We start from the raw sequence: 9,992 nt of genomic DNA, 5'->3' as shown, positions 1-9,992 counted from the left end.
TCTGATATAACTTATTCAGACCTCTCATAAATTTGATTGAACATTCTTTCTCTTTCTAATTGGCCCAGTAAATAGAGTTTTGTATTTCCCTTGACAGGTGCCATAGAATGAAATTTAATACAGCTTGTCAATGAGTATCAGAAAGTTAAAGAGTTCATCAACCATTCATAGTAATTGTACTGTAGTCGTACAGAGTTATAAATGTATATTTCATGACCACTTCTCCTTGGCTTCAATCAAAATTACTGGCAGGAAGTAATATTATATAATCCATGGTGTCAATTACTAACGGTAGTGGCAAGTAAATCATAATGTTTTCATTATAGAATTGCTAATACTTAGAGGTTGTAATATTCCATACATAAAGTCTTTAATAAGCAATTATTTATGTGCTCACTTACTGGATGTTGCTGAACCAAGGTATTTCTTCAACATTAATTGGAAATTCTATTCAATAATTCTTTCTGTAAAGTCATTCATTGATATTATAGTTCTTTAAAGTTGCTTAAAATAATATGTCACATATTTATTATGGCATTTAACAAAAACTTGAAATAAATGGCAATGCAAATATTGAAGTATAAATTTCCACTTGTAAAATTTGATAACCAATTCTAAGATAAGAAAAGCAACTAGATATCTTGCTTTTGGATGTCATAGCTGGGATCTGAATCTAATGAATTCATGGTCGGAATATTTGAGTGCTGAAATTAGCTTTGCCATTTATAACTTAGTGTATGGCCTCAGGAAATATTCTGAAAATCTTTGAGATTTAATACCCTTATCTGTAAAATGACATATTTTACTATCAAATATTTTATCATTTTGTAAATTAACATATTTTGTTAAACATGATTATAATAAAAAGGGCAGACTAATCAAATCATAATCTTATTAACATCTGAGATTTCAGTTCAGTTCAGTCACTCAGTCATGTCCGACTATTTGTGACCTCATGGACTGCAGCACGCCAGGCTTCCCTGTCCATCACCAACTCCCCGAGCTTGTTCAAACTCATGTCTATCGTTTTGGTGATGCCATACAAACATCTCATCCTCTGTTATCCCCTTCTCCTCCTGCCCTCAATCTTTCCCAAGATCAGGGTCTTTTCAAATGAGTCAGCTCTTCGCATCAGGTGGCCAAAGTATTGGAGCTTCACCTTCAACATCAGTCCTTCCAATGAACACCCAGGACTGATTTCCTTTAGGATGGACTGGTTGGATCTCCTTGCAGTCCAAGGGACTCTCAAGAGTCTTCTCCAAAACCACAGTTCAAAAGTATCGATTCTTCTGTGCTCAGCTTTCTTTATAGTCCAACTCTCACATCCATACATGACTACTGGAGAAACCACAGCTTGGACTAAACAGACCTTTGTTGGCAATGTCTCTGCTTTTTATTTATTTATTTTTAAATTTTTTTTTTATTATTATTATTATTATTTTTCCAGTGGGTTTTGTCATACATTGATATGAATCAGCTATGGATTTACATGTATTCCCAATCCCGATCCCCCCTCCCACCTCCCTCTCCACCCGATTCCTCTGGGTCTTCCCAGTGCACCAGGCCGGAGCACTTGTCTCGTGCATCCCACCTGGGCTGGTGATCTGTTTCACCATAGATAGTATACATGCTGTTCTTTTGAAATATCCCACCCTCACATTCTCCCACAGAGTTCAAAAGTCTGTTCTGTATTTCTGTGTCTCTTTTTCTGTTTTGCATATAGGGTTATCGTTATCACCTTTCTAAATTCCATATATATGTGTTAGTATGCTGTAATGTTCTTTATCTTTCTGGCTTACTTCACTCTGTATAATGGGCTCCAGCTTCATCCATCTCATTAGGACTGGTTCAAATGAATTCTTTTTAATGGCTGAGTAATATTCCATGGTGTATATATACCACAGCTTCCTTATCCATTCATCTGCTGATGGGCATCTAGGTTGCTTCCATGTCCTGGCTATTATAAACAGTGCTGCGATGAACATTGGGGTGCACGTGTCTCTTTCAGATCTGGTTTCCTCAGTGTGTATGCCCAGAAGTGGGATTGCTGGGTCATATGGCAGTTCTATTTCCAGTTTTTTAAGAAATCTCCACACTGTTCTCCATAGCGGCTGTACTAGTTTGCATTCCCACCAACAGTGTAAGAAGGTTCCCTTTTCTCCACACCCTCTTCAGCATTTATTGCTTGTAGACTTTTGGATAGCAGCCATCCTGACTGGCGTGTAATGGTACCTCATTGTGGTTTTGATTTGCATTTCTCTGATAATGAGTGATGTTGAGCATCTTTTCATGTGTTTGTTAGCCATCTGTATGTCTTCTTTGGAGAAATGTCTGTTTAGTTCTTTGGCCCATTTTTTGATTGGGTCATTTATTTTTCTGGAATTGAGCTTCAGGAGTTGCTTGTATATTTTTGAGATTAATCCTTTGTCTGTTTCTTCATTTGCTATTATTTTCTCCCAATCTGAGGGCTGTCTTTTCACCTTACTTATAGTTTCCTTTGTAGTGCAAAAGCTTTTAAGTTTCATTAGGTCCCATTTGTTTAGTTTTGCTTTTATTTCCAATATTCTGGGAGGTGGGTCATAGAGGATATTGCTGTGATTTATGTCGGAGAGTGTTTTGCCTATGTTCTCCTCTAGGAGTTTTATAGTTTCTGGTCTTACATTTAGATCTTTAATCCATTTTGAGTTTATTTTTGTGTATGGTGTTAGAAAGTGTTCTAGTTTCATTCTTTTACAAGTGGTTGACCAGTTTTCCCAGCACCACTTGTTAAAGAGGTTGTCTTTTTTCCATTGTATATCCTTGCCTCCTTTGTCAAAGATAAGGTGTCCATAGGTTCGTGGATTTATCTCTGGGCTTTCTATTCTGTTCCATTGATCTATATTTCTGTCTTTGTGCCAGTACCATACTGTCTTGATGACTGTGGCTTTGTAGTAGAGTCTGAAGTCAGGCAGGTTGATTCCTCCAGTTCCATTCTTCTTTCTCAAGATTACTTTGGCTATTCGAGGTTTTTTGTATTTCCATACAAATTGTGAAATTCTTTGGTCTAGTTCTGTGTAAAATACCGTTGGTAGCTTGATAGGGATTGCATTGAATCTATAGACTGCTTTGGGTAGAATAGCCATTTTGACAATATTGATTCTTCCAATCCATGAACACGGTATGTTTCTCCATCTGTTTGTGTCCTCTTTGATTTCTTTCATCAGTGTTTTATAGTTTTCTATGTATAGGTCTTTTGTTTCTTTAGGTAGATATACTCCTAAGTATTTTATTCTTTTTGTTGCAATGGTGAATGGTATTGTTTCCTTAATTTCTCTTTCTGTTTTTTTCATTGTTAGTATATAGGAATGCAAGGGATTTCTGTGTGTTAATTTTATATCCTGCAACTTTACTATATTCATTGATTAGCTCTAGTAATTTTCTGGTAGAGTCTTTAGGGTTTTCTATATAGAGGATCATGTCATCTGCAAACAGTGAGAGTTTTACCTCTTCTTTTCCTATCTGGATTCCTTTTACTTCTTTTTCTGCTCTGATTGCTGTGGCCAGAACTTCCAACACTATGTTGAATAGTAGTGGTGAGAGTGGGCACCCTTTTCTTGTTCCTGATTTCAGGGAAAATGCCTTCAATTTTTCACCATTGAGGGTGATGCTTGCTGTGGGTTTGTCATATATAGCTTTTATTATGTTGAGGTATGTTCCTTCTATTCCTGCTTTTTGGAGAGTTTTAATCATAAATGAGTGTTGAATTTTGTCAAAGGCTTTCTCTGCGTCTATTGAGATAATCATATGGTTTTTATCTTTCAATTTGTTAATGTGGTGTATTACATTGATTGATTTGCGGATATTAAAGAATCCTTGCATTCCTGGGATAAAGCCCACTTGGTCATGGTGTATGATTTTTTTAATATGTTGTTGGATTCTGTTTGCTAGAATTTTGTTAAGGATTTTTGCATCTATGTTCATCAGTGATATTGGCCTGTAGTTTTCTTTTTTTGTGGCATCTTTGTCTGGTTTTGGAATTAGGGTGATGGTGGCCTCATAGAATGAGTTTGGAAGCTTACCTTCATCTGCAATTTTCTGGAAGAGTTTGAGTAAGATAGGTGTTAGCTCTTCTCTAAATTTTTGGTAGAATTCAGCTGTGAAGCCATCTGGTCCTGGGCTTTTGTTTGCTGGAAGATTTTTGATTACAGTTTTGATTTCCTTGCTTGTGATGGGTCTGTTAAGATCTTCTATTTCTTCCTGGTTCAGTTTTGGAAAGTTATACTTTTCTAAGAATTTGTCCATTTCATCCAAGTTGTCCATTTTATTGGCATAGAGCTGCTGGTAGTAGTCTCTTATGATCCTTTGTATTTCAGTGTTGTCTGTTGTGATCTCTCCATTTTCATTTCTAATTTTGTTAATTTGGTTTTTCTCTCTTTGTTTCTTAATGAGTCTTGCTAATGGTTTGTCAATTTTGTTTATTTTTTCAAAAAACCAGCTTTTAGCTTTGTTGATTTTTGCTATGGTCTCTTTAGTTTCTTTTGCATTTATTTCTGCCCTGATTTTTAAGATTTCTTTCCTTCTGCTAACTCTGGGGTTCTTCATTTCTTCCTTCTCTAATTGCTTTAGGTGTAGAGTTAGGTTATTTATTTGGTTTTTTTCTTGTTTCTTGATGTAAGCCTGTAATGCTATGAACCTTCCCCTTAGCATTGCTTTTACAGTGTCCCATAGGTTTTGGGTTGTTGTGTTTTCATTTTCATTCATTTCTATACATATTTTGATTTCTTTTTTGATTTCTTCTATGATTTGTTGGTTATTCAGAAGCGTGTTATTTAGCCTCCATATGTTTGAAGTTTTAACAATTTTTTTCCTGTAATTGAGATCTAATCTTACTGCACTGTGGTCAGAAAAGATGACTGGAATGATTTTAATTTTTTTGAATTTTCCAAGACCAGATTTATGGCCCAGGATGTGATCTATTCTGGAGAATGTTCCGTGTGCACTTGAGAAAAAGGTGAAGTTGATTGTTTTGGGGTGAAATGTCCTATAGATATCAATTAGGTCTAGCTGGTCCATTGTGTCATTTAAGGTTTGTGTTTCCTTGTTAATTTTCTGTTTAGTTGATCTATCCATAGTTGTGAGTGGGGTATTAAAGTCTCCCACTATTATTGTGTTACTATTAATTTCCTCTTTCATACTCGTTAGCGTTTGCTGTACATATTGCGGTGCTCCTATGTTGGGTGCATATATATGTATAATTGTTATATCTTCTTCTTTGATTGATCCTTTGATCATTATGTAGTGTCGTTCTTTGTCTCTTTTCACATCCTTTATTTGAAAGTCTATTTTATCTGATATGAGTATTGCGACTCCTGCTTTCTTTTGGTCTCCGTTTGCATGAAATATTTTTTTCCAGCCCTTCACTTGTAGTCTGTATGTGTCTCTTGTTTTGAGGTGGGTCTCTTGTAGACAGCATATATAGGGGTCTTGTTTTTGTATCCATTCAGCCAATCTTTGTCTTTTGGTTGGGGCATTCAACCCATTTACATTTAGGGTAATTATTGATAGGTGTGGTCCCGTTGCCATTTACTTTGTTGTTTTGGGTTCACGTTTATACAACCTTTCTGCATTTCCTGTCTAGAGAAGATCCTTTAGCATTTGTTGAAGAGCTGGTTTGGTGGTGCTGAATTCTCTCAGCTTTTGCTTATCTGTAAAGCTTTTGAATTCTCCTTCATATCTGAATGAGATCCTTGCTGGATACAGTAATCTAGGTTGTAGGTTATTCTCTTTCATTACTTTCAGTACGTCCTGCCATTCCCTTCTGGCCTGGAGGGTTTCTATTGATAGATCAGCTGTTATCCTTATGGGAATCCCTTTGTGTGTTATTTGTTGTTTTTCCCTTGCTGCTTTTAATATTTGTTCTTTGTGTTTGATCTTTGTTAATTTGATTAATATGTGTCTTGGGGTGTTTCGCCTTGGGTTTATCCTGTTTGGGACTCTTTGGGTTTCTTGGACTTGGGTGGATATTTCCTTCCCCATTTTAGGGAAGTTTTCAGCTATTATCTCCTCGAGTATTTTCTCATGGCCTTTCTTTTTGTCTTCTTCTTCTGGAACTCCTATGATTCGAATGTTGGGGCGTTTCACAGTGTCCCAGAGGTCCCTGAGGTTGTCCTCATTTCTTTTGATCCTTTTTTCTTTTTTCCTCTCTGCTTCATGTATTTCCACCATTTTATCTTCTACCTCACTTATCCTATCTTCTGCCTCCGTTATTCTACTCTTGGTTCCCTCCAAAGTGTTTTTGATCTCATTCATTGCATTATTCATTTTTAAATGACTCTTTTTTATTTCTTCTAGGTCTTTATTAAACAGTTCTTGAATCTTTTCAATCTTTGTTTCCAGGCTATTTATCTGTAACTCCATTTTGTTTTCAAGATTTTGGATCATTTTTATTATCATTATTCTAAATTCTTTTTCAGGTAGATTCCCTATCTCCTCCTCTTTTGTTTGACTTGGTGGGCATTTTTCATGTTCCTTTACCTGTTGGGTATTTCTTTGCCTTTTCATCTTGTTTAGATTGCTGTATCTGGAGTGGGCTTTCTGTATTCTGGAGGTCTGTGGTTCCTTTTTGTTGTGGAGGATTAACCCAGTGGGTGGGGTTAGACCATTGGCTTGTCAAGATTTCCTGGTTAGGGAAGCTTGCGTCAGTGTTCTGGTGCGTGGAATTTGATTTCTTCTCTTTGGAGAGCAATGGAGTGCCCAGTAATGAGTTTTGAGATGGGTCTATGTGTTAGGTGTGACCTTGGGCAGCCTGTATGTTGATGTTCAGGGCTATGTTTCTGCTTTGCTGGAGAATTTGCGTGGTATGTCTTGCTCTAAAACTTATTGGCTCTTGGATAGTGGTTGGTTTCAGTGTAGGTATGAAGGCTTTTGGACAGTCACTTATTACTTAAAGTTCCATGTAGTCAGGAGTTTTCTGGTGTTCTCAGGTTTTGGGCTTAAGTCTCCTGCCTCTGGATTTCAGTTTTATTCTTCCTGTAGTCTCAGGACTTCTCCAACTATACAGCCCTGATAAGAAAACTTCTAGGTTAATGGCTAAAAGATTCTCCCCCGTTAGGGACACCCAGAGAGGTTCACAGAGTTACATGAAGAAGAGGAGAGAGAGGAGGGAGATAGAGATGAGCAGGAGGAGAAAAAGGGGGACTCAAGAGGAGAGAGACAGATCTACGCAGCTGTCTGTTCCCAGAGTGTTCTCCATAGCCCAGTCACCTACAAAGATTCACAGAATTGGATTGGGAAGAGAAGGGGAAAGGAGGAAATAGAGGTGTTCTGAGGTAGAAAACAGAGAGTCAAGATTGGGAGAGAATAATCTTCGGTTTACAAATAGGGCTTCTCTTCTTTTTTTTTTTTTTTGTAAGGTTATAGTGTATTGAAAATAAAAATTAAGGAGTAGTAGAGGAGTACTAGAGGACTTTAAAAGAAATAAGAGAATAAGAAAAATAGAAAATAGAAGAGAAAAAGGAAAGAAAAAAAGAAGAAAAAAGAAAAAAAAGAAAGAAAAAGAGGAAAAAAAAAAAAGAAAAAAAAATTTTTTTTTTCCCCCTAATTAAAAAATCGTAAAAGTCTATGGAAATGAAAGTTAAGGAGTAATGGGGGAGTAATAGGGGATTTTAAAGGAAAATAAAAGAGAAAAAAGAAAAAAGAAAAAAAGAAAAAAAAAAAAGAGAAAAAAGTAAAATTATATCTAGGAGTTTCTCTGGAGCTGTTGCGGTCAGTGTGGGTTCGGCTCAGTTTCAGATAGCTCCTCGTTCCAGCTTACGCTTCTCAATATCTACAGGCCCCTCCGGTGTAGTCAATGTTTTCTAGAGGGATTTTAATCTGTTGCACCAGTCCCTTCTGAAGCGGTTCCCTTTGTTTATTTGGCTTCTGTTTGCCGGTCTCTTCAGAGCCTCATTTCCGCCCTGACACAGGCGGGCGGAGGTGGACTCTTATTCAGGTAGCTAGTTCCGTCGCTCCGCGGGGAGGGGGGGGGGGGGCGGTTTGCGCTGCCGGGAGAGGCTGGCGCTGTGGGGACAGGCTGGCACCGCGGGGATGGGCTGGGGCTGCCGGGAGGGGCTGACGCTGCTTTCTCCGTCTACACTGCTCAGGCTCCCGGCTGTTCTATATGGAGCGCGCCCCGCGCTGCGCGCGGTTCCAGCCCTCGGGTGTTCCACAAAAGCGCGGAAGGAAAAGCTGCGCCCGCTCTCAGTGCCTTCCCCGTCAGAGCGGTCCAGGCAGCCAGGGGCTTGGTGGGCGCACTCTCCCCAGGTGTGGCGCGCCCCCTCCCTTCCGCGGACCCAGTCTCAGTTTCCGCTGGCGCCAGTCGGGTGCACGCGCCCTCTGCCCTCCGCGTCCACAGCCCCAGTCCCCGCCCGCGCCGGTCGGGTGCCTGCACCGTGTCTCGCCGCGACCTTCCCCTCCCCCCTGCCTCCTGCCTCCGGCGGGGCTGGGCCGGTCCGCAGCCTGCGAGCTCCTCTCTGGACCCTCTCGGTCTCTTTGTTCTGCGAACGGCCGGCAGTGTGTTCGGGCCGGTTAATTTACTCTCTTTTGGTCTCCCACAGTTCAAGTTGGCAACTCCTAGAAGCTCCCTCCGATTGTCCTCAGGGCACTCAGGCCCGGACCCTACCCCAAGCTATGCCGCCTAAGAGCTCCCGGGACGGATCTCCGTCCTTAGCTCTTTTGTCTCACTTTTTATCTTTTATATTTTGTCCTACCTCCTTTCGAAGACAATGGGCTGCTTTTCTGGGCGCCTGATGACCTCAGCTAGTGATCAGAAGTTGTTTTGCGAAGTTTGCTCTGCGTTCAGTTATTCTTTTGATGAATTTGTAGGAGAGAAAGTGGTCTCCCCGTCCTACTCCTCCGCCATCTTGGCTCCTCCCCCCGTCTCTGCTTTTTAATATGCTATCTAGGTTGGTCATATCTTTTCTTCCAAGGAGCAAGTGTCTTTTAATTTCATGGCTGCAGTCACCATCTGCAGTGATTTTGGAGCTACCAAAAATAAAGTCTGTCATGGTTTTCACTGTTTCCCCATCTATTTGCCATGAAGTGATGGGACCAGATGCCATGATCTTAGTCTTCTGAATGCTGAGTTTTAACCCAACTTTTTCACTCGTGTCTTTTACTTTCATCAAGATGCTCTTTAGTTCTTCTCTTTCTGCCCTAAGGGTGGTGTCATCTGTGTATCTGAGGTTACTGATATTTCTCCCGGCAGGCAATCTTGATTCCAGCTTGTGCTTCCTCAAACCTGGCATTTCACATGAAATACTCTGCATATAAGTTAAATAAGCAGGGTGACAATATGCAGCCTTGATGTACTCCTTTCCCAATTTGGAACCAGAGATGAGTTAAAGAGTAGGTTAACTATAAGTTTTCAAACAATTGTTAAGTATAGCTCCTGAGCACTTATAGTTGTTATTATCTTTCCTTAGAATATTTTGGTCTGATAAACTTCTTTTTTTAGAGTGGCTGTATCTTTTGATGCAAAATGAATTTGGACATTTCTAGGGTGCATTAGATCAACAGATTATTTGTTTTGTAATGCCTTACAAGATTATTCTGAAGCTAAAGTTAAAGAAAAAATAAAAATTTTTTGTTTATTTATTAGTTTGTATTTTTTATTGTATGTCTCCTACAAAGTTGGGACTTCTTTACATTTGACTACTAAAATTTCTGATAATTATAAAAATTTGCCAAGAAACCTGAAATGTTTTTGTAAATGTGACACTTCTGTAGCTATTGTGCAAGATTTTATGAAACGGGGGGCATTGAGGTTTAGGTGTACTTTTAGATTATAGAGTATAACACTGTTAAAAATTTGTTTAAGTACAGAACTAGCTATTCTAATAAAATTTAAAAAAGTAATCAGAGCCTTACCACTCGGATTAAAGAAAACTCTATCCAGCAGGCAGTATCCCACAAAACACCTGCAAGAAATCCCTAGGGTTTAGGGTAGCACAATTTTTTTTTTTTAAATCTTAGTT

Source organism: Dama dama, chromosome 33 (genome assembly GCF_033118175.1).
Source record: "Dama dama isolate Ldn47 chromosome 33, ASM3311817v1, whole genome shotgun sequence".
NCBI classification, from domain to species: domain Eukaryota; kingdom Metazoa; phylum Chordata; class Mammalia; order Artiodactyla; family Cervidae; genus Dama; species Dama dama.
The sequence above is the reverse complement of the archived record's forward strand: the minus strand, read 5'-3'. Positions refer to the sequence as shown.